Source organism: Pleurodeles waltl, unplaced genomic scaffold (assembly GCF_031143425.1).
Source record: "Pleurodeles waltl isolate 20211129_DDA unplaced genomic scaffold, aPleWal1.hap1.20221129 scaffold_39, whole genome shotgun sequence".
Lineage (NCBI taxonomy): Eukaryota > Metazoa > Chordata > Amphibia > Caudata > Salamandridae > Pleurodeles > Pleurodeles waltl.
This window is the reverse complement of record NW_027150097.1, coordinates 729,613-753,883: the sequence shown is the minus strand read 5'-3', so window position 1 is coordinate 753,883 and position 24,271 is coordinate 729,613. Positions and strand designations below refer to the sequence as shown.

At 43.9% G+C, this 24,271-nt stretch overlaps 6 non-coding genes across 6 annotated transcripts; all 6 read right to left on the bottom strand.

The window, feature by feature from the left end:
* Positions 1-5,448: 5,448 nt before the first annotated feature.
* Positions 5,449-5,520, bottom strand: TRNAE-UUC (transfer RNA glutamic acid (anticodon UUC)). Its single transcript has one exon. It is a non-coding gene; the product is annotated as a tRNA-Glu (tRNA).
* A 5,852-nt stretch (positions 5,521-11,372) lies between these two features.
* TRNAE-UUC (transfer RNA glutamic acid (anticodon UUC)) lies at positions 11,373-11,444 on the bottom strand. The gene has a single exon. It is a non-coding gene; the product is annotated as a tRNA-Glu (tRNA).
* Positions 11,445-14,299: 2,855 nt separating this feature from the next.
* Positions 14,300-14,371, bottom strand: TRNAE-UUC (transfer RNA glutamic acid (anticodon UUC)). Its single transcript has one exon. It is a non-coding gene; the product is annotated as a tRNA-Glu (tRNA).
* Positions 14,372-17,260: 2,889 nt separating this feature from the next.
* Positions 17,261-17,332, bottom strand: TRNAE-UUC (transfer RNA glutamic acid (anticodon UUC)). The gene has a single exon. It is a non-coding gene; the product is annotated as a tRNA-Glu (tRNA).
* Positions 17,333-20,221: 2,889 nt separating this feature from the next.
* On the bottom strand, positions 20,222-20,293 carry TRNAE-UUC (transfer RNA glutamic acid (anticodon UUC)). Its single transcript has one exon. It is a non-coding gene; the product is annotated as a tRNA-Glu (tRNA).
* A 2,891-nt stretch (positions 20,294-23,184) lies between these two features.
* Positions 23,185-23,256, bottom strand: TRNAE-UUC (transfer RNA glutamic acid (anticodon UUC)). Its single transcript has one exon. It is a non-coding gene; the product is annotated as a tRNA-Glu (tRNA).
* Between the last annotated feature and the right edge of the window lie 1,015 nt (positions 23,257-24,271).

Sequence of the window (24,271 nt, the reverse complement as noted above, 5' to 3'; positions counted from 1 at the left end):
ACCTGTCACAGGCTCCAGGCTGCCCTCCTGGGGCTCGAGTTATACTCCTTCTCTATCTACTAACAGCACCGACTCCAGTCCTGACACTGGATTGGTTCACACAGAGAAGAAACAGCTCAGAAGTAGTCTGGGTTGTTCCCAGGTACCTGCATCTTCACAGAGTGACTGCCAGGGGGCAGCACAGCCAAAGCACTCACAGCCCACAAGGCTACAAATCATCAATTGGATGTCAGCAGCCTTGTCAGAGGCGCAGAGACTAGTAATTCCACAATATTTTGGGACAGCAGAGGAAGAAGCAAGTGCTGAGCTGAAGTGGTCACTGCTGTTTTGTCACAACACCAGACATATGTTCTTAAAAGCATGTAAGCACACATTCTTAAGAATTCTCGGTAGTCTTCTCCCTTTCTGACATTATACCAATTGTATACACCGGAATGGAGAAAAGTTAAAATATAAGGTACTAGGAATATGCGCCAAAGGTAGGCAAATTAAACATTTCAAGTACAAATATTACCATATTTATTGATGTAAAATGTAATCAAGTTAGACTGAAAATATGTGTGTGTGTTTACAAAGGATGTCTAAAGTGTATGCTGTGAGGTCAGGTTGCAGTTCACTACTTGCACTTGTGCCTTTCGCAAGTGTGAGTACCCAGTTACACTAATGTCTTCTCTGACTTGTTATTCTGAGAGTCATGTGCTAAAGGGGGGTTTCCACTATAGTTTGAGGGACCAGAGTACGAATGCCCCAGGGCACAGGAAGTACACAGTCCTCATTGATACAACTGTGGCCCAGTAACTTCTGACTGCCCTTTGACCCCACAGACTGGCACATGTATGTCATCAGACTATAGCACCGTGGTACATATGCACACATGTGCATGTACACGTCAGCCAGTTTTTTATTCATTTATGTGCTAATACTGTTCAGCATCAGGATGTGATGTCGAAGGAGACTGTTAGAGAGCGCCGAAGTCTCTGGTATTTCAAGACAAAACTAGAGACCTTTTCACACTCATATACTGCTCCAGGCAGATCTTCCACTGCAAATGCAAGTTATATGAGTCCAGCTGAAAACTGTTTATTTTTGGGTACTTGCTTTAGTCAAAGGTTACCATTTGCAACTCACAAAAAAAAAGCAAAGGGCAATTTCATACATTAACACTTTGGTAAAGTCGTTCTTTCACACCGTACATTTCCGTAAGTTTCTCTCTCCTTGTAAGTTATCCGGTGTGAAGGCCAAGTGGAGTCAGGTCCACACTGTGCATCTTACAGTTGTGTAGCCAGAGTAGAGAGGTGTCCACACAGACACAGGACGTAGACAACACCTGTGTGTAGCATCAAGTGTCCCCAGCAACGCCTATAGAATAATGTATAGATGCCCCCAAACCGCAGAAACCACGAGGGGAATGAAAAGAGGAAGAGACGGGTTATGTCAGAGATACAAATGGTTTCCTGCTCAAGACCTGCAATAAATTAAAACAAAAGTATTATTACAAACATTCCAGGTCCTACCGATATTGGAACTCAGATTGCTGGATTCAGAGTCCAGAGTGCTAATCATTACACGATGGAACCAACGTCCATGATCCTCAACCCTAGGAGTCCTGAAGCAGTGTCAGTCGCCACCTACTGTCTATCGCTTGAATTCGTTCACACTGTAAATCAAACATGACAAATCCAACAGCACAACTAAAATGTGTATTTCACAAGTAATAACATAAAAACAGAAATATACTTTTGCTGATGCAGAAACAAAGAAAACGTCTCGTCTGATGCTTCGAAATCTCCATTTAGCATGGCCCCTTAACTAACCACCAAGAGTCTTTGCACGGCTGGGAACCTTTGTAAAAGGGTCAGTGGGTCACTGTGAATGCAGCAGATCTTCACCCCTGTATTTCTTACAAAGAAGCAGAGTTTTATTCCAGGTACAGGAGGCATCTCTGGTGTCTGATACTACCGGTAGTGTTCAGCCTACCCTCTCTGAGAGAGCAGCAGTGAGGGTACAAAGCACACTGGTTGCAAAATGTGGACACTGCAAACAACAGCTGCAATATCACAGATGATATAAAACACATAAAGTACTCAAGTCTTATACTAGAAACAACACAGCAGGGGAATCATGTCATAAAACAAATGATGAACCCACAGTATGGACGGGGCAGGTAATAAAATGCGAATTTCCCATGGTGGGACCACAGTCAATTGCTGCCTTCTTCTCTGTGCCCCGGTCTCTTTATATAATCTGTACTTTTTGTTGTGCAATAAAAGAAAAACAAGGAATAACCCTTCATAGTATTAATGTACAGGTCAAGGGCTGGGGAGAGAGGGCTGTAGATTTGGGGGTCGGTGTAAACCTCTGACGGCATTAGATGGAAGCAGAAGACAAAGCAAGTGATATTTATTAAGACTTTAGGTGCATTTAGGTTTATAGAAAAAAACTGAGAAAGATTAAAATGTCTGAGTAGTGAAAAAAAAAAATATGGATTTCCCATACCAGGAGTCGAACACGGGCCGCCTGGGTGAAAACCAGGAATCCTAACCGCTAGACCATATGGGAACTGTGAACTTTTTATACAGCTTAGTGTATGTGAGGTGTCTCCCAAGGTCACACTGCATTCCGTACACTGAGAGTTATATTGTTCTTCTCAGTAGTACACAATCAATTGGGGTAACAGACACCTCACTTCTGACAAAAGAGAAGGAATGACCAGAAGTCATCATTTCTGCCACAACCTGTCAGGTCTCATTATTTACAACCTTAGAGCTTCTACACATACACAGAGCCCAGGACACGGAGGACAGCAGCAGTCCCTGCATTCACTATTACTAACCCCTCCCCTTGAGCCAGACAAAGCCACGCCCCTCCTGTAGGACACTCCTGGGTTTCCTCACCAGACTGATGGCCCCACAGACCCCTCTCCAGTTATCTTCCAGCTGCTTCCTTGACGACACTCCCCTGCACCTGTCACAGGCTCCAGGCTGCCCTCCTGGGGCTCGAGTTATACTCCTTCTCTATCTACTAACAGCACCGACTCCAGTCCTGACACTGGATTGGTTCACACAGAGAAGAAACAGCTCAGAAGTAGTCTGGGTTGTTCCCAGGTACCTGCATCTTCACAGAGTGACCGCCAGGGGGCAGCACAGCCAAAGCACTCACAGCCCACAAGGCTACGAATCATCAATTGGATGTCAGCAGCCTTGTCAGAGGCGCAGAGACTAGTAATTCCACAATATTTTGGGACAGCAGAGGAAGAAGCAAGTGCTGAGCTGAAGTGGTCACTGCTGTTTTGTCACAACACCAGACATATGTTCTTAAAAGCATGTAAGCGCACATTCTTAGGCATTCTCGGTCGTCTTCTCCCTTTCTGACATTATACCAATTGTATACACCCGAATGGAGAAAAGTTAAAATATAAGGTACTAGGAATATGCGCCAAAGGTAGGCAAATTAAACATTTCAAGTACAAATATTACCATATTTATTGATGTAAAATGTAAACAAGTTAGACTGAAAATATGTGTGTGTGTTTACAAAGGATGTCTAAAGTGTATGCTGTGAGGTCAGGTTGCAGTTCACTACTTGCACTTGTGCCTTTCACAAGTGTGAGTACCCAGTTACACTAATGTCTGCTCTGACTTGTTATTCTGAGAGTCATGTGCTAAAGGGGGGCTTCCACCCTAGTTTGAGGGACCAGAGTATGAATGCCCCAGGGCACAGGAAGTACACAGTCCTCATTGATACAACTGTGGCCCAGTAACTTCTGACTGCCCTTTGACCCCACAGACTGGCACATATATGTCATCAGACTATAGCACCGTGGTACATATGCACACATGTGCATGTACACGTCAGCCAGTTTTTTATTCATTTATGTGCTAATACTGTTCAGCATCAGGATGTGATGTCGAAGGAGACTGGTGGAGAGCGCCAAAGTCTCTGGTATTTCAAGACAAAACTAGAGACCTTTTCACACTCATATACTGCTCCAGGCAGATCTTCCACTGCAAATGCAAGTTATATGAGTCCAGCTGAAAACTGTTTGTTTTTGGGTACTTGCTTTAGTCAAAGGTTACCATTTGCAACTCACAAAAAAAAAGCAAAGGGCAATTTCATACATTAACACTTTGGTAAAGTCGTTCTTTCACACCGTACATTTCCGTAAGTTTCTCTCTCCTTGTAAGTTATCCGGTGTGAAGGCCAAGTGGAGTCAGGTCCACACTGTGCATCTTACAGTTGTGTAGCCAGAGTAGAGAGGTGTCCACACAGACACAGGACGTAGACAACACCTGTGTGTAGCATCAAGTGTCCCCAGTAACGCCTATAGAATAATGAATAGATGCCCCCAAACCGCAGAAACCACGAGGGGAATGAAAAGAGGAAGAGACGGGTTATGTCAGAGATACAAATGGTTTCCTGCTCAAGACCTGCAATAAATTAAAACAAAAGTATTATTACAAACATTCCAGGTCCTACCGATATTGGAACTCAGATTGCTGGATTCAGAGTCCAGAGTGCTAATCATTACACGATGGAACCAACGTCCACGATCCTCAACCCTAGGAGTCCTGAAGCAGTGTCAGTCTCCACCTACTGTCTATCGCTTGAATTCGTTCACACTGTAAATCAAACATGACAAATCCAACAGCACAACTAAAATGTGTATTTCACAAGTAATAACATAAAAACAGAAATATACTTTTGCTGATGCAGAAACAAAGAAAACGTCTCGTCTGATGCTTCGAAATCTCCATTTAGCATGGCCCCTTAACTAACCACCAAGAGTCTTTGCACGGCTGGGAACCTTTGTAAAAGGGTCAGTGGGTCACTGTGAATGCAGCAGATCTTCACCCCTGTATTTCTTACAAGAAGCAGAGTTTTATTCCAGGTACAGGAGGCATCTCTGGTGTCTGATAATACCGGTAGTGTTCAGCCTACCCTCTCTGAGAGAGCAGCAGTGAGGGTACAAAGCACACTGGTTGCAAAATGTGGACACTGCAAACAACAGCTGCAATATCACAGATGATATAAAACACATAAAGTACTCAAGTCTTATACTAGAAACAACACAGCAGGGGAATCATGTCATAAAACAAATGATGAACCCACAGTATGGACGGGGCAGGTAATAAAATGCGAATTTCCCATGGTGGGACCACAGTCAATTGCTGCCTTCTTCTCTGTGCCCCGGTCTCTTTATATAATCTGTACTTTTTGTTGTGCAATAAAAGAAAAACAAGGAATAACCCTTCATAGTATTAATGTACAGGTCAAGGGCTGGGGAGAGAGGGCTGTAGATTTGGGGGTCGGTGTAAACCTCTGACGGCATTAGATGGAAGCAGAAGACAAAGCAAGTGACATTTATTAAGACTTTAGGTGCATTTAGGTTTATAGAAAAAAACTGAGAAAGATTAAAATGTCTGAGTAGTGAAAAAAAAAAATATGGATTTCCCATACCGGGAGTCGAACCCGGGCCGCCTGGGTGAAAACCAGGAATCCTAACCGCTAGACCATATGGGAACTGTGAACTTTTTATACAGCTTAGTGTATGTGAGGTGTCTCCCAAGGTCACACTGCATTCCGTACACTGAGAGTTATATTGTTCTTCTCAGTAGTACACAATCAATTGGGGTAACAGACACCTCACTTCTGACAAAAGAGAAGGAATGACCAGAAGTCATCATTTCTGCCACAACCTGTCAGGTCTCATTATTTACAACCTTAGAGCTTCTACACATACACAGAGCCCAGGACACGGAGGACAGCAGCAGTCCCTGCATTCACTATTACTAACCCCTCCCCTTGAGCCAGACAAAGCCACGCCCCTCCTGTAGGACACTCCTGGGTTTCCTCACCAGACTGATGGCCCCACAGACCCCTCTCCAGTTATCTTCCAGCTGCTTCCTTGACGACACTCCCCTGCACCTGTCACAGGCTCCAGGCTGCCCTCCTGGGGCTCGAGTTATACTCCTTCTCTATCTACTAACAGCACCGACTCCAGTCCTGACACTGGATTGGTTCACACAGAGAAGAAACAGCTCAGAAGTAGTCTGGGTTGTTCCCAGGTACCTGCATCTTCACAGAGTGACCGCCAGGGGGCAGCACAGCCAAAGCACTCACAGCCCACAAGGCTACGAATCATCAATTGGATGTCAGCAGCCTTGTCAGAGGCGCAGAGACTAGTAATTCCACAATATTTTGGGACAGCAGAGGAAGAAGCAAGTGCTGAGCTGAAGTGGTCACTGCTGTTTTGTCACAACACCAGACATATGTTCTTAAAAGCATGTAAGCGCACATTCTTAGGCATTCTCGGTCGTCTTCTCCCTTTCTGACATTATACCAATTGTATACAACCGAATGGAGAAAAGTTAAAATATAAGGTACTAGGAATATGCGCCAAAGGTAGGCAAATTAAACATTTCAAGTACAAATATTACCATATTTATTGATGTAAAATGTAAACAAGTTAGACTGAAAATATGTGTGTGTGTTTACAAAGGATGTCTAAAGTGTATGCTGTGAGGTCAGGTTGCAGTTCACTACTTGCACTTGTGCCTTTCACAAGTGTGAGTACCCAGTTACACTAATGTCTGCTCTGACTTGTTATTCTGAGAGTCATGTGCTAAAGGGGGGCTTCCACCCTAGTTTGAGGGACCAGAGTATGAATGCCCCAGGGCACAGGAAGTACACAGTCCTCATTGATACAACTGTGGCCCAGTAACTTCTGACTGCCCTTTGACCCCACAGACTGGCACATATATGTCATCAGACTATAGCACCGTGGTACATATGCACACATGTGCATGTACACGTCAGCCAGTTTTTTATTCATTTATGTGCTAATACTGTTCAGCATCAGGATGTGATGTCGAAGGAGACTGGTGGAGAGCGCCGAAGTCTCTGGTATTTCAAGACAAAACTAGAGACCTTTTCACACTCATATACTGCTCCAGGCAGATCTTCCACTGCAAATGCAAGTTATATGAGTCCAGCTGAAAACTGTTTATTTTTGGGTACTTGCTTTAGTCAAAGGTTACCATTTGCAACTCACAAAAAAAAAGCAAAGGGCAATTTCATACATTAACACTTTGGTAAAGTCGTTCTTTCACACCGTACATTTCCGTAAGTTTCTCTCTCCTTGTAAGTTATCCGGTGTGAAGGCCAAGTGGAGTCAGGTCCACACTGTGCATCTTACAGTTGTGTAGCCAGAGTAGAGAGGTGTCCACACAGACACAGGACGTAGACAACACCTGTGTGTAGCATCAAGTGTCCCCAGTAACGCCTATAGAATAATGTATAGATGCCCCCAAACCGCAGAAACCACGAGGGGAATGAAAAGAGGAAGAGACGGGTTATGTCAGAGATACAAATGGTTTCCTGCTCAAGACCTGCAATAAATTAAAACAAAAGTATTATTACAAACATTCCAGGTCCTACCGATAATGGAACTCAGATTGCTGGATTCAGAGTCCAGAGTGCTAATCATTACACGATGGAACCAACGTCCACGATCCTCAACCCTAGGAGTCCTGAAGCAGTGTCAGTCGCCACCTACTGTCTATCGCTTGAATTCGTTCACACTGTAAATCAAACATGACAAATCCAACAGCACAACTAAAATGTGTATTTCACAAGTAATAACATAAAAACAGAAATATACTTTTGCTGATGCAGAAACAAAGAAAAAGTCTCGTCTGATGCTTTGAAATCTCCATTTAGCATGGCCCCTTAAATAACCACCAAGAGTCTTTGCACGGCTGGGAACCTTCGTAAAAGGGTCAGTGGGTCACTGTGAATGCAGCAGATCTTCACCCCTGTTTTTCTTACAAAGAAGCAGAGTTTTATTCCAGGTACAGGAGGCATCTCTGGTGTCTGATACTACCGGTAGTGTTCAGCCTACCCTCTCTGAGAGAGCAGCAGTGAGGGTACAAAGCACACTGGTTGCAAAATGTGGACACTGCAAACAACAGCAGCAATATCACAGATGATATAAAACACATAAAGTACTCAAGTCTTATACTAGAAACAACACAGCAGGGGAATCATGTCATAAAACAATTTATGAACCCACAGTATGGACGGGGCAGGTAATAAAATGCGAATTTCCCATGGTGGGACCACAGTCAATTGCTGCCTTCTTCTCTGTGCCCCGGTCTCTTTATATAATCTGTACTTTTTGTTGTGCAATAAAAGAAAAACAAGGAATAACCCCTTCATAGTATTAATGTACAGGTCAAGGGCTGGGGAGAGAGGGCTGTAGATTTGGGGGTCGGTGTAAACCTCTGACGGCATTAGATGGAAGAAGAAGACAAAGCAAGTGACATTTATTAAGACTTTAGGTGCATTTAGGTTTATAGAAAAAAACTGAGAAAGATTAAAATGTCTGAGTAGTGAAAAAAAAAAATATGGATTTTCCATACCGGGAGTCGAACTCGGGCCACTTGGGTGAAAACCAGGAATCCTAACCGCTAGACCATATGGGAACTGTGAACTTTTTATACAGCTTAGTGTATTTTAGGTGTCTCCCAAGGTCACACTGCATTCCGTACACTGAGAGTTATATTGTTCTTCTCAGTAGTACACAATCAATTGGGGTAACAGACACCTCACTTCTGACAAAAGAGAAGGAATGACCAGAAGTCATCATTTATGCCACAACCTGTCAGGTCTCATTATTTACAACCTTAGAGCTTCTACACATACACAGAGCCCAGGACACGGAGGACAGCAGCAGTCCCTGCATTCACTATTACTAACCCCTCCCCTTGAGCCAGACAAAGCCACGCCCCTCCCGTAGGACACTCCTGGGTTTCCTCACCAGACTGATGGCCCCACAGACCCCTCTCCAGTTATCTTCCAGCTGCTTCCTTGACGACACTCCCCTGCACTTGTCACAGGCTCCAGGCTGCCCTCCTGGGGCTCGAGTTATACTCCTTCTCTATCTACTAACAGCACCGACTCCAGTCCTGACACTGGATTGGTTCACACAGAGAAGAAACAGCTCAGAAGTAGTCTGGGTTGTTCCCAGGTACCTGCATCTTCACAGAGTGACTGCCAGGGGGCAGCACAGCCAAAGCACTCACAGCCCACAAGGCTACAAATCATCAATTGGATGTCAGCAGCCTTGTCAGAGGCGCAGAGACTAGTAATTCCACAATATTTTGGGACAGCAGAGGAAGAAGCAAGTGCTGAGCTGAAGTGGTCACTGCTGTTTTGTCACAACACCAGACATATGTTCTTAAAAGCATGTAAGCACACATTCTTAAGAATTCTCGGTCGTCTTCTCCCTTTCTGACATTATACCAATTGTATACACCCGAATGGAGAAAAGTTAAAATATAAGGTACTAGGAATATGCGCCAAAGGTAGGCAAATTAAACATTTCAAGTACAAATATTACCATATTTATTGATGTAAAATGTAAACAAGTTAGACTGAAAATATGTGTGTGTGTTTACAAAGGATGTCTAAAGTGTATTCTGTGAGGTCAGGTTGCAGTTCACTACTTGCACTTGTGCCTTTCACAAGTGTGAGTACCCAGTTACACTAATGTCTGCTCTGACTTGTTATTCTGAGAGTCATGTGCTAAAGGGGGGCTTCCACCCTAGTTTGAGGGACCAGAGTACGAATGCCCCAGGGCACAGGAAGTACACAGTCCTCATTGATACAACTGTGGCCCAGTAACTTCTGACTGCCCTTTGACCCCACAGACTGGCACATATATGTCATCAGACTATAGCACCGTGGTACATATGCACACATGTGCATGTACACGTCAGCCAGTTTTTTATTCATTTATGTGCTAATACTGTTCAGCATCAGGATGTGATGTCGAAGGAGACTGGTGGAGAGCGCCGAAGTCTCTGGTATTTCAAGACAAAACTAGAGACCTTTTCACACTCATATACTGCTCCAGGCAGATCTTCCACTGCAAATGCAAGTTATATGAGTCCAGTTGAAAACTGTTTATTTTTGGGTACTTGCTTTAGTCAAAGGTTACCATTTGCAACTCACAAAAAAAAGCAAAGGGCAATTTCATACATTAACACTTTGGTAAAGTCGTTCTTTCACACCGTACATTTCCGTAAGTTTCTCTCTCCTTGTAAGTTATCCGGTGTGAAGGCCAAGTGGAGTCAGGTCCACACTGTGCATCTTACAGTTGTGTAGCCAGAGTAGAGAGGTGTCCACACAGACACAGGACGTAGACAACACCTGTGTGTAGCATCAAGTGTCCCCAGCAACACCTATAGAATAATGTATAGATGCCCCCAAACCGCAGAAACCACGAGGGGAATGAATAGAGGAAGAGACGGGTTATGTCAGAGATACAAATGGTTTCCTGCTCAAGACCTGCAATAAATTAAAACAAAAGTATTATTACAAACATTCCAGGTCCTACCGATATTGGAACTCAGATTGCTGGATTCAGAGTCCAGAGTGCTAATCATTACACGATGGAACCAACGTCCACGATCCTCAACCCTAGGAGTCCTGAAGCAGTGTCAGTCGCCACCTACTGTCTATCGCTTGAAATCGTTCACACTGTAAATCAAACATGACAAATCCAACAGCACAACTAAAATGTGTATTTCACAAGTAATAACATAAAAACAGAAATATACTTTTGCTGATGCAGAAACAAAGAAAACGTCTCGTCTGATGCTTCGAAATCTCCATTTAGCATGGCCCCTTAACTAACCACCAAGAGTCTTTGCACGGCTGGGAACCTTTGTAAAAGGGTCAGTGGGTCACTGTGAATGCAGCAGATCTTCACCCCTGTATTTCTTACAAAGAAGCAGAGTTTTATTCCAGGTACAGGAGGCATCTCTTGTGTCTGATACTACCGGTAGTGTTCAGCCTACCCTCTCTGAGAGAGCAGCAGTGAGGGTACAAAGCACACTGGTTGCAAAATGTGGACACTGCAAACAACAGCTGCAATATCACAGATGATATAAAACACATAAAGTACTCAAGTCTTATACTAGAAACAACACAGCAGGGGAATCATGTCATAAAACAAATGATGAACCCACAGTATGGACGGGGCAGGTAATAAAATGCGAATTTCCCATGGTGGGACCACAGTCAATTGCTGCCTTCTTCTCTGTGCCCCGGTCTCTTTATATAATCTGTACTTTTTGTTGTGCAATAAAAGAAAAACAAGGAATAACCCTTCATAGTATTAATGTACAGGTCAAGGGCTGGGGAGAGAGGGCAGTAGATTTGGGGGTCGGTGTAAACCTCTGACGGCATTAGATGGAAGCAGAAGACAAAGCAAGTGACATTTATTAAGACTTTAGGTGCATTTAGGTTTATAGAAAAAAACTGAGAAAGATTAAAATGTCTGAGTAGTGAAAAAAAAAAATATGGATTTCCCATACCGGGAGTCGAACCCAGGACGCCTGGGTGAAAACCAGGAATCCTAACCTCTAGACCATATGGGAACTGTGAACTTTTTATACAGCTTAGTGTATGTGAGGTGTCTCCCAAGGTCACACTGCATTCCGTACACTGAGAGTTATATTGTTCTTCTCAGTAGTACACAATCAATTGGGGTAACAGACACCTCACTTCTGACAAAAGAGAAGGAATGACCAGAAGTCATCATTTCTGCCACAACCTGTCAGGTCTCATTATTTACAACCTTAGAGCTTCTACAGATACACAGAGCCCAGGACACGGAGGACAGAAGCAGTCCCTGCATTCACTATTACTAACCCCTCCCCTTGAGCCAGACAAAGCCACGCCCCTCCCGTAGGACACTCCTGGGTTTCCTCACCAGACTGATGGCCCCACAGACCCCTCTCCAGTTATCTTCCAGCTGCTTCCTTGACGACACTCCCCTGCACCTGTCACAGGCTCCAGGCTGCCCTCCTGGGGCTCGAGTTATACTCCTTCTCTATCTACTAACAGCACCGACTCCAGTCCTGACACTGGATTGGTTCACACAGAGAAGAAACAGCTCAGAAGTAGTCTGGGTTGTTCCCAGGTACCTGCATCTTCACAGAGTGACTGCCAGGGGGCAGCACAGCCAAAGCACTCACAGCCCACAAGGCTACAAATCATCAATTGGATGTCAGCAGCCTTGTCAGAGGCTCAGAGACTAGTAATTCCACAATATTTTGGGACAGCAGAGGAAGAAGCAAGTGCTGAGCTGAAGTGGTCACTGCTGTTTTGTCACAACACCAGACATATGTTCTTAAAAGCATGTAAGCGCACATTCTTAGGAATTCTCGGTCGTCTTCTCCCTTTCTGACATTATACCAATTGTATACACCCGAATGGAGAAAAGTTAAAATATAAGGTACTAGGAATATGCGCCAAAGGTAGGCAACTTAAACATTTCAAGTACAAATATTACCATATTTATTGATGTAAATTGTAAACAAGTTAGACTGAAAATATGTGGGTGTGTTTACAAAGGATGTCTAAAGTGTATGCTGTGAGGTCAGGTTGCAGTTCACTACTTGCACTTGTGCCTTTCACAAGTGTGAGTACCCAGTTACACTAATGTCTGCTCTGACTTGTTATTCTGAGAGTCATGTACTAAAGGGGGGCTTCCACCCTAGTTTGAGGGACCAGAGTACGAATGCCCCAGGGCACAGGAAGTACACAGTCCTCATTGATACAACAGTGGCCCAGTAACTTCTGACTGCCCTTTGACCCCACAGTCTACCACATATATGTCATCAGACTATAGCACCGTGGTACATATGCACACATGTGCATGTACACGTCAGCCAGTTTTTTATTCATTTATGTACTAATACTGTTCAGCATCAGGATGTGATGTCGAAGGAGACTGGTGGAGAGCGCCGAAGTCTCTGGTATTTCAAGACAAAACTAGAGACCTTTTCACACTCATATACTGCTCCAGGCAGATCTTCCACTGCAAATGCAAGTTATATGAGTCCAGCTGAAAACTGTTTATTTTTGGGTACTTGCTTTAGTCAAAGGTTACCATTTGCAACTCACAAAAAAAAAGCAAAGGGCAATTTCATACATTAACACTTTGGTAAAGTCGTTCTTTCACACCGTACATTTTCGTAAGTTTCTCTCTCCTTGTAAGTTATCCGGTGTGAAGGCCAAGTGGAGTCAGCTCCACACTGTGCATCTTACAGTTGTGTAGCCAGAGTAGAGAGGTGTCCACACAGACACAGGACGTAGACAACACCTGTTTGTAGCATCAAGTGTCCCCAGCAACGCCTATAGAATAATGTATAGATGCCCCCAAACCGCAGAAACCACGAGGGGAATGAAAAGAGGAAGAGACGGGTTATGTCAGAGATACAAATGGTTTCCTGCTCAAGACCTGCAATAAATTAAAACAAAAGTATTATTACAAACATTCCAGGTCCTACCGATATTGGAACTCAGATTGCTGGATTCAGAGTCCAGAGTGCTAATCATTACACGATGGAACCAACGTCCACGATCCTCAACCCTAGGAGTCCTGAAGCAGTGTCAGTCGCCACCTACTTTCTATCGCTTGAATTCGTTCACACTGTAAATCAAACATGACAAATCCAACAGCACAACTAAAATGTGTATTTCACAAGTAATAACATAAAAACAGAAATATACTTTTGCTGATGCAGAAACAAAGAAAACGTCTCGTCTGATGCTTCGAAATCTCCATTTAGCATGGCCCCTTAACTAACCACCAAGAGTCTTTGCACGGCTGGGAACCTTTGTAAAAGGGTCAGTGGGTCACTGTGAATGCAGCAGATCTTCACCCCTGTATTTCTTACAAAGAAGCAGAGTTTTATTCCAGGTACAGGAGGCATCTCTGGTGTCTGATACTACCGGTAGTGTTCAGCCTACCCTCTCTGAGAGAGCAGCAGTGAGGGTACAAAGCACACTGGTTGCAAAATGTGGACACTGCAAACAACAGCTGCAATATCACAGATGATATAAAACACATAAAGTACTCAAGTCTTATACTAGAAACAACACAGCAGGGGAATCATGTCATAAAACAAATGATGAACCCACAGTATGGACGGGGCAGGTAATAAAATGCGAATTTCCCATGGTGGGACCACAGTCAATTGCTGCCTTCTTCTCTGTGCCCCGGTCTCTTTATATAATCTGTACTTTTTGTTGTGCAATAAAAGAAAAACAAGGAATAACCCTTCATAGTATTAATGTACAGGTCAAGGGCTGGGGAGAGAGGGCAGTAGATTTGGGGGTCGGTGTAAACCTCTGCATTTTATTAAGACTTTAGGTGCATTTAGGTTTATAGAAAAAAACTGAGAAAGATTAAAATGTCTGAGTAGTGAAAAAAAAAAATATGGATTTCCCATACCGGGAGTCGAACCCAGGACGCCTGGGTGAAAACCAGGAATCCTAACCTCTAGACCATATGGGAACTGTGAACTGTTTATACATCTTAGTGTATGTGAGGTGTCTCCCAAGGTCACACTGCATTCCGTACACTGAGAGTTATATTGTTCTTCTCAGTAGTACACAATCAATTGGGGTAACAGACACCTCACTTCTGACAAAAGAGAAGGAATGACCAGAAGTCATCATTTATGCCACAACCTGTCAGGTCTCATTATTTACAACCTTAGAGCTTCTACACATACACAGAGCCCAGGACACGGAGGACAGAAGCAGTCCCTGCATTCACTATTACTAACCCCTCCCCTTGAGCCAGACAAAGCCACGCCCCTCCCGTAGGACACTCCTGGGTTTCCTCACCAGACTGATGGCCCCACAGACCCCTCTCCAGTTATCTTCCAGCTGCTTCCTTGACGACACTCCCCTGCACCTGTCACAGGCTCCAGGCTGCCCTCCTGGGGCTCGAGTTATACTCCTTCTCTATCTACTAACAGCACCGACTCCAGTCCTGACACTGGATTGGTTCACACAGAGAAGAAACAGCTCAGAAGTAGTCTGGGTTGTTCCCAGGTACCTGCATCTTCACAGAGTGACTGCCAGGGGGCAGCACAGCCAAAGCACTCACAGCCCACAAGGTTACAAATCATCAATTGGATGTCAGCAGCCTTGTCAGAGGCGCAGAGACTAGTAATTCCACAATATTTTGGGACAGCAGAGGAAGAAGCAAGTGCTGAGCTGAAGTGGTCACTGCTGTTTTGTCACAACACCAGACATATGTTCTTAAAAGCATGTAAGCGCACATTCTTAGGCATTCTCGGTCGTCTTCTCCCTTTCTGACATTATACCAATTGTATACACCCGAATGGAGAAAAGTTAAAATATAAGGTACTAGGAATATGCGCCAAAGGTAGGCAAATTAAACATTTCAAGTACAAATATTACCATATTTATTGATGTAAAATGTAAACAAGTTAGACTGAAAATATGTGTGTGTGTTTACAAAGGATGTCTAAAGTGTATGCTGTGAGGTCAGGTTGCAGTTCACTACTTGCACTTGTGCCTTTCACAAGTGTGAGTACCCAGTTACACTAATGTCTGCTCTGACTTGTTATTCTGAGAGTCATGTGCTAAAGGGGGGCTTCCACCCTAGTTTGAGGGACCAGAGTACGAATGCCCCAGGGCACAGGAAGTACACAGTCCTCATTGATACAACTGTGGCCCAGTAACTTCTGACTGCCCTTTGACCCCACAGACTGGCACATATATGTCATCAGACTATAGCACCGTGGTACATATGCACACATGTGCATGTACACGTCAGCCAGTTTTTTATTCATTTATGTGCTAATACTGTTCAGCATCAGGATGTGATGTCGAAGGAGACTGGTGGAGAGCGCCGAAGTCTCTGGTATTTCAAGTCAAAACTAGAGACCTTTTCACACTCATATACTGCTCCAGGCAGATCTTCCACTGCAAATGCAAGTTATATGAGTCCAGCTGAAAACTGTTTATTTTTGGGTACTTGCTTTAGTCAAAGGTTACCATTTGCAACTCACAAAAAAAAGCAAAGGGCAATTTCATACATTAACACTTTGGTAAAGTCGTTCTTTCACACCGTACATTTCCGTAAGTTTCTCTCTCCTTGTAAGTTATCCGGTGTGAAGGCCAAGTGGAGTCAGGTCCACACTGTGCATCTTACAGTTGTGTAGCCAGAGTAGAGAGGTGTCCACACAGACACAGGACGTAGACAACACCTGTGTGTAGCATCAAGTGTCCCCAGCAACGCCTATAGAATAATGTATAGATGCCCCCAAACCGCAGAAACCACAAGGGGAATGAAAAGAGGAAGAGACGGGTTATGTCAGAGATACAAATGGTTTCCTGCTCAAGACCTGCAATAAATTAAAACAAAAGTATTATTACAAACATTCCAGGTCCTACCGATATTGGAACTCAGATTGCTGGATTCAGAGTCCAGAGTGCTAATCATTACACGATGGAACCAACGTCCACGATCCTCAACCCTAGGAGTCCTGAAGCAGTGTCAGTCGCCACCTACTGTCTATCGCTTGAAATCGTTCACACTGTAAATCAAACATGACAAATCCAACAGCACAACTAAAATGTGTATTTCACAAGTAATAACATAAAAACAGAAATATACTTTTGCTGATGCAGAAACAAAGAAAACGTCTCGTCTGATGCTTCGAAATCTCCATTTAGCATGGCCCCTTAACTAACCACCAAGAGTCTTTGCACGGCTGGGAACCTTTGTAAAAGGGTCAGTGGGTCACTGTGAATGCAGCAGATCTTCACCCCTGTATTTCTTACAAAGAAGCAGATTTTTATTCCAGGTACAGGAGGCATCTCTGGTGTCTGATACTACCGGTAGTGTTCAGCCTACCCTCTCTGAGAGAGCAGCAGTGAGGGTACAAAGCACACTGGTTGCAAAATGTGGACACTGCAAACAACAGCTGCAATATCACAGATGATATAAAACACATAAAGTACTCAAGTCTTATACTAGAAACAACACAGCAGGGGAATCATGTCATAAAACAAATGATGAACCCACAGTATGGACGGGGCAGGTAATAAAATGCGAATTTCCCATGGTGGGACCACAGTCAATTGCTGCCTTCTTCTCTGTGCCCCGGTCTCTTTATATAATCTGTACTTTTTGTTGTGCAATAAAAGAAAAACAAGGAATAACCCTTCATAGTATTAATGTACAGGTCAAGGGCTGGGGAGAGAGGGCAGTAGATTTGGGGGTCGGTGTAAACCTCTGACGGCATTAGATGGAAGCAGAAGACAAAGCAAGTGACATTTATTAAGACTTTAGGTGCATTTAGGTTTATAGAAAAAAACTGAGAAAGATTAAAATGTCTGAGTAGTGAAAAAAAAAAATATGGATTTCCCACACCGGGAGTCGAACCCAGGCCGCATGGGTGAAAACCAGGAATCCTAACCTCTAGACCATATGGGAACTGTGAACTTTTTATGCAGCTTAGTGTATGTGAGGTGTCTCCCAAGGTCACACTGCATTCCGTACACTGAGAGTTATATTGTTTTTCTTAGTAGTACACAATCAATTGGGGTAACAGACACCTCACTTCTGACAAAAGAGAAGGAATGACCAGAAGTCATCATTTCTGCCACAACCTGTCAGGTCTCATTATTTACAACCTTAGAGCTTCTACACATACACAGAGCCCAGGACACGGAGGACAGAAGCAGTCCCTGCATTCACTATTACTAACCCCTCCCCTTGAGCCAGACAAAGCCACGCCCCTCCCATAGGACACTCCTGGGTTTCCTCACCAGACTGATGGCCCCACAGACCCCTCTCCAGTTATCTTCCAGCTGCTTCCTTGACGACACTCCCCTGCACCTGTCACAGGCTCCAGGCTGCCCTCCTGGGTCTCGAGTTATACTCCTTCTCTATCTACTAACAGCACCGACTCCAGTCCTGACACTGGATTGGTTCACACAGAGAAGAAACAGCTCAGAAGTAGTCTGGGTTGTTCCCAGGTACCTGCATCTTCACAGAGTGACTGCCAGGGGGCAGCACAGCCAAAGCACTCACAGCCCACAAGGCTACAAATCATCAATTGGATGTCAGCAGCCTTGTCAGAGGCTCAGAGACTAGTAATTCCACAATATTTTGGGACAGCAGAGGAAGAAGCAAGTGCTGAGCTGAAGTGGTCACTGCTGTTTTGTCACAACACCAGACATATGTTCTTAAAAGCATGTAAGCGCACATTCTTAGGCATTCTCGGTCGTCTTCTCCCTTTCTGACATTATACCATTTGTATACACCCGAATGGAGAAAAGTTAAAATATAAGGTACTAGGAATATGCGCCAAAGGTAGGCAAATTAAACATTTCAAGTACAAATATTACCATATTTATTGATGTAAAATGTAAACAAGTTAGACTGAAAATATGTGGGTGTGTTTACAAAGGATGTCCAAAGTGTATGCTGTGAGGTCAGGTTGCAGTTCACTACTTGCACTTGTGCCTTTCACAAGTGTGAGTACCCAGTTACACTAATGTCTTCTCTGACTTGTTATTCTGAGAGTCATGTACTAAAGGGGGGCTTCCACCCTAGTTTGAGGGACCAGAGTACGAATGCCCCAGGGCACAGGAAGTACACAGTCCTCATTGATACAACTGTGGCCCAGTAACTTCTGACTGCCCTTTGACCCCACAGTCTGGCACATATATGTCATCAGACTATAGCACCGTGGTACATATGCACACATGTGCATGTACACGTCAGCCAGTTTTTTATTCATTTATGTACTAATACTGTTCAGCATCAGGATGTGATGTCGAAGGAGACTGTTAGAGAGCGCCGAAGTCTCTGGTATTTCAAGACAAAACTAGAGACCTTTTCACACTCATATACTGCTCCAGGCAGATCTTCCACTGCAAATGCAAGTTATATGAGTCCAGCTGAAAACTGTTTATTTTTGGGTACTTGCTTTAGTCAAAGGTTACCATTTGCAACTCACAAAAAAAAAGCAAAGGGCAATTTCATACATTAACACTTTGGTAAAGTCGTTCTTTCACACCGTACATTTCCGTAAGTTTCTCTCTCCTTGTAAGTTATCCGGTGTGAAGGCCAAGTGGAGTCAGGTCCACACTGTGCATCTTACAGTTGTGTAGCCAGAGTAGAGAGGTGTCCACACAGACACAGGACGTAGACAACACCTGTGTGTAGCATCAAGTGTCCCCAGCAACGCCTATAGAATAATGTATAGATGCCCCCAAACCGCAGAAACCACGAGGGGAATGAAAAGAGGAAGAGACGGGTTATGTCAGAGATACAAATGGTTTCCTGCTCAAGACCTGCAATAAATTAAAACAAAAGTATTATTACAAACATTCCAGGTCCTACCGATATTGGAACTCAGATTGCTGGATTCAGAGTCCAGAGTGCTAATCATTACACGATGGAACCAACGTCCACGATGCTCAACCCTAGGAGTCCTGAAGCAGTGTCAGTCGCCACCTACTGTCTATCGCTTGAATTCGTTCACACTGTAAATCAAACATGACAAATCCAACAGCACAACTAAAATGTGTATTTCACAAGTAATAACATAAAAACAGAAATATACTTTTGCTGATGCAGAAACAAAGAAAACGTCTCGTCTGATGCTTCGAAATCTCCATTTAGCATGGCCCCTTAACTAACCACCAAGAGTCTTTGCACGGCTGGGAACCTTTGTAAAAGGGTCAGTGGGTCACTGTGAATGCAGCAGATCTTCACCCCTGTATTTCTTACAAAGAAGCAGAGTTTTATTCCAGGTACAGGAGGCATCTCTGGTGTCTGATACTACCGGTAGTGTTCAGCCTACCCTCTCTGAGAGAGCAGCAGTGAGGGTACAAAGCACACTGGTTGCAAAATGTGGACACTGCAAACAACAGCTGCAATATCACAGATGATATAAAACACATAAAGTACTCAAGTCTTATACTAGAAACAACACAGCAGGGGAATCATGTCATAAAACAAATGATGAACCCACAGTATGGACAGGACAGGTAATAAAATGCGAATTTCCCATGGTGGCACCACAGTCAATTGCTGCCTTCTTCTCTGTGCCCCGGTCTCTTTATATAATCTGTACTTTTTGTTGTGCAATAAAAGAAAAACAAGGAATAACCCTTCATAGTATTAATGTACAGGTCAAGGGCTGGGGAGAGAGGGCAGTAGATTTGGGGGTCGGTGTAAACCTCTGACGGCATTAGATGGAAGCAGAAGACAAAGCAAGTGACATTTATTAAGACTTTAGGTGCATTTAGGTTTATAGAAAAAAACTGAGAAAGATTAAAATGTCTGAGTAGTGAAAAAAAAAAAATGGATTTCCCATACCGGGAGTCGAACCCGGGCCGCCTGGGTGAAAACCAGGAATCCTAACCGCTAGACCACATGGGAACTGATAACTTTTCATACAGCTTAGTGTATGTGAGGTGTCTCCCAAGGTCACACTGCATTCCGTACACTGGGAGTTATATTGTTCTTCTCAGTAGTACACAATCAATTGGGGTAACAGACACCTCACTTCTGACAAAAGAGAAGGAATGACCAGAAGTCATCATTTCTGCCACAACCTGTCAGGTCTCATTATTTACAACCTTAGAGCTTCTACACATACACAGAGCCCAGGACACGGAGGACAGCAGCAGTCCCTGCATTCACTATTACTAACCCCTCCCCTTGAGCCAGACAAAGCCACGCCCCTCCCGTAGGACACTCCTGGGTTTCCTCACCAGACTGATGGCCCCACAGACCCCTCTCCAGTTATCTTCCAGCTACTTCCTTGACGACACTCCCCTGCACCTGTCACAGGCTCCAGGCTGCCCTCCTGGGGCTCGAGTTATACTCCTTCTCTATCTACTAACAGCACCGACTCCAGTCCTGACACTGGATTGGTTCACACAGAGAAGAAACAGCTCAGAAGTAGTCTGGGTTGTTCCCAGGTACCTGCATCTTCACAGAGTGACAGCCAGGGGGCAGCACAGCCAAAGCACTCACAGCCCACAAGGCTAAAAATCATCAATTGGATGTCAGCAGCCTTGTCAGAGGCTCAGAGACTAGTAATTGCACAATATTTTGGGACAGCAGAGGAAGAAGCAAGTGCTGAGCTGAAGTGGTCACTGCTGTTTTGTCACAACACCAGACATATGTTCTTAAAAGCATGTAAGCGCACATTCTTAGGCATTCTCGGTCGTCTTCTCCCTTTCTGACATTATACCAATTGTATACACCCGAATGGAGAAAAGTTAAAATATAAGGTACTAGGAATATGCGCCAAAGGTAGGCAAATTAAACATTTCAAGTACAAATATTACCATATTTATTGATGTAAAATGTAAACAAGTTAGACTGAAAATATGTGGGTGTGTTTACAAAGGATGTCTAAAGTGTATGCTGTGAGGTCAGGTTGCAGTTCACTACTTGCACTTGTGCCTTTCACAAGTGTAAGTACCCAGTTACACTAATGTCTTCTCTGACATGTTATTCTGAGAGTCATGTACTAAAGGGGGGCTTCCACCCTAGTTTGAGGGACCAGAGTACGAATGCCCCAGGGCACAGGAAGTACACAGTCCTCATTGATACAACTGTGGCCCAGTAACTTCTGACTGCCCTTTGACCCCACAGACTGGCACATATATGTCATCAGACTATAGCACCGTGGTACATATGCACACATGTGCATGTACACGTCAGCCAGTTTTTTATTCATTTATGTACTAATACTGTTCAGCATCAGGATGTGATGTCGAAGGAGACTCTTAGAGAGCGCCGAAGTCTCTGGTATTTCAAGACAAAACTAGAGACCTTTTCACACTCATATACTGCTCCAGGCAGATCTTCCACTGCAAATGCAAGTTATATGAGTCCAGCTGAAAACTGTTTATTTTTTGGGAACTTGCTTTAGTCAAACGTTACCATTTGCAACTCACAAAAAAAAAGCAAAGGGCAATTTCATACATTAACACTTTGGTAAAGTCGTTCTTTCACACCGTACATTTCCGTAAGTTTCTCTCTCCTTGTAAGTTATCCGGTGTGAAGGCCAAGTGGAGTCAGGTCCACACTGTGCATCTTACAGTTGTGTAGCCAGAGTAGAGAGGTGTCCACACAGACACAGGACGTAGACAACACCTGTGTGTAGCATCAAGTGTCCCCAGCAATGCCTATAGAATAATGTATAGATGCCCCCAAACCGCAGAAACCACAAGGGGAATGAAAAGAGGAAGAGACGGGTTATGTCAGAGATACAAATGGTTTCCTACTCAAGACCTGCAATAAATTAAAACAAAAGTATTATTACAAACATTCCAGGTCCTACCGATATTGGAACTCAGATTGCTGGATTCAGAGTCCAGAGTGCTAATCATTACACGATGGAACCAACGTCCACGATCCTCAACCCTAGGAGTCCTGAAGCAGTGTCAGTCGCCACCTACTGTCTATCGTCTGAATTCGTTCAAACTGTAAATCAAACATGACAAATCCAACAGCACAACTAAAATGTGTATTTCACAAGTAATAACATAAAAACAGAAATATACTTTTGCTGATGCAGAAACAAAGAAAACGTCTCGTCTGATGCTTCGAAATCTCCATTTAGCATGGCCCCTTAACTAACCACCAAGAGTCTTTGCACGGCTGGGAACCTTTGTAAAAGGGTCAGTGGGTCACTTTGAATGCAGCAGATCTTCACCCCTGTATTTCTTACAAAGAAGCAGAGTTTTATTCCAGGTACAGGAGGCATCTCTGGTGTCTGATACTACCGGTAGTGTTCAGCCTACCCTCTCTGAGAGAGCAGCAGTGAGGGTACAAAGCACACTGGTTGCAAAATGTGGACACTGCAAGCAACAGCTGCAATATCACAGATGATATAAAACACATAAAGTACTCAAGTCTTATACTAGAAACAACACAGCAGGGGAATCATGTCATAAAACAAATGATGAACCCACAGTATGGATGGGACAGGTAATAAAATGCGAATTTCCCGTGGTGGCACCACAGTCAATTGCTGCCTTCTTCTCTGTGCCCCGGTCTCTTTATATAATCTGTACTTTTTGTTGTGCAATAAAAGAAAAACAAGGAATAACCCTTCATAGTATTAATGTACAGGTCAAGGGCTGGGGAGAGAGGGCAGTAGATTTGGGGGTCGGTGTAAACCTCTGACGGCATTAGATGGAAGCAGAAGACAAAGCAAGTGACATTTATTAAGACTTTAGGTGCATTTAGGTTTATAGAAAAAAACTGAGAAAGATTAAAATGTCTGAGTAGTGAAAAAAAAAAATATGGATTTCCCGTACCGGGAGTCAAACCCGGGCCGCCTGGGTGAAAACCAGGAATCCTAACCGCTAGACCATATGGGAACTGTGAACTTTTCATACAGCTTAGTGTATGTGAGGTGTCTCCCAAGGTCACACTGCATTCCGTACACTGAGAGTTATATTCTTCTTCTCAGTAGTACACAATCAATTGGGGTAACAGACACCTCACTTCTGACAAAAGAGAAGGAATGACCAGAAGTCATCATTTCTGCCACAACCTGTCAGGTCTCATTATTTACAACCTTAGAGCTTCTACACATACACAGAGCCCAGGACACGGAGGACAGCAGCAGTCCCTGCATTCACTATTACTAACCCCTCCCCTTGAGCCAGACAAAGCCAAGCCCCTCCCGTAGGACACTCCTCGGTTTCCTCACCAGACTGATGGCCCCACAGACCCCTCTCCAGTTATCTTCCAGCTACTTCTTTGACGACACTCCCCTGCACCTGTCACAGGCTCCAGGCTGCCCTCCTGGGGCTCGAGTTATACTCCTTCTCTATCTACTAACAGCACCGACTCCAGTCCTGACACTGGATTGGTTCACACAGAGAAGAAACAGCTCAGAAGTAGTCTGGGTTGTTCCCAGGTACCTGCATCTTCACAGAGTGACTGCCAGGGGGCAGCACAGCCAAAGCACTCACAGCCCACAAGCTACAAATCATCAATTGGATGTCAGCAGCCTTGTCAGAGGCGCAGAGACTAGTAATTCCACAATATTTTGGGACAGCAGAGAAAGAAGCAAGTGCTGAGCTGAAGTGGTCACTGCTGTTTTGTCACAACACCAGACATATGTTCTTAAAAGCATGTAAGCACACATTCTTAGGAATTCTCGGTCGTCTTCTCCCTTTCTGACATTATACCAATTGTATACACCCGAATGGAGAAAAGTTAAAATATAAGGTACTAGGAATATGCGCCAAAGGTAGGCAAATTAAACATTTTAAGTACAAATATTACCATATTTATTGATGTAAAATGTAAACAAGTTAGACTGAAAATATGTGTGTGTGTTTACAAAGGATGTCTAAAGTGTATGCTGTGAGGTCAGGTTGCAGT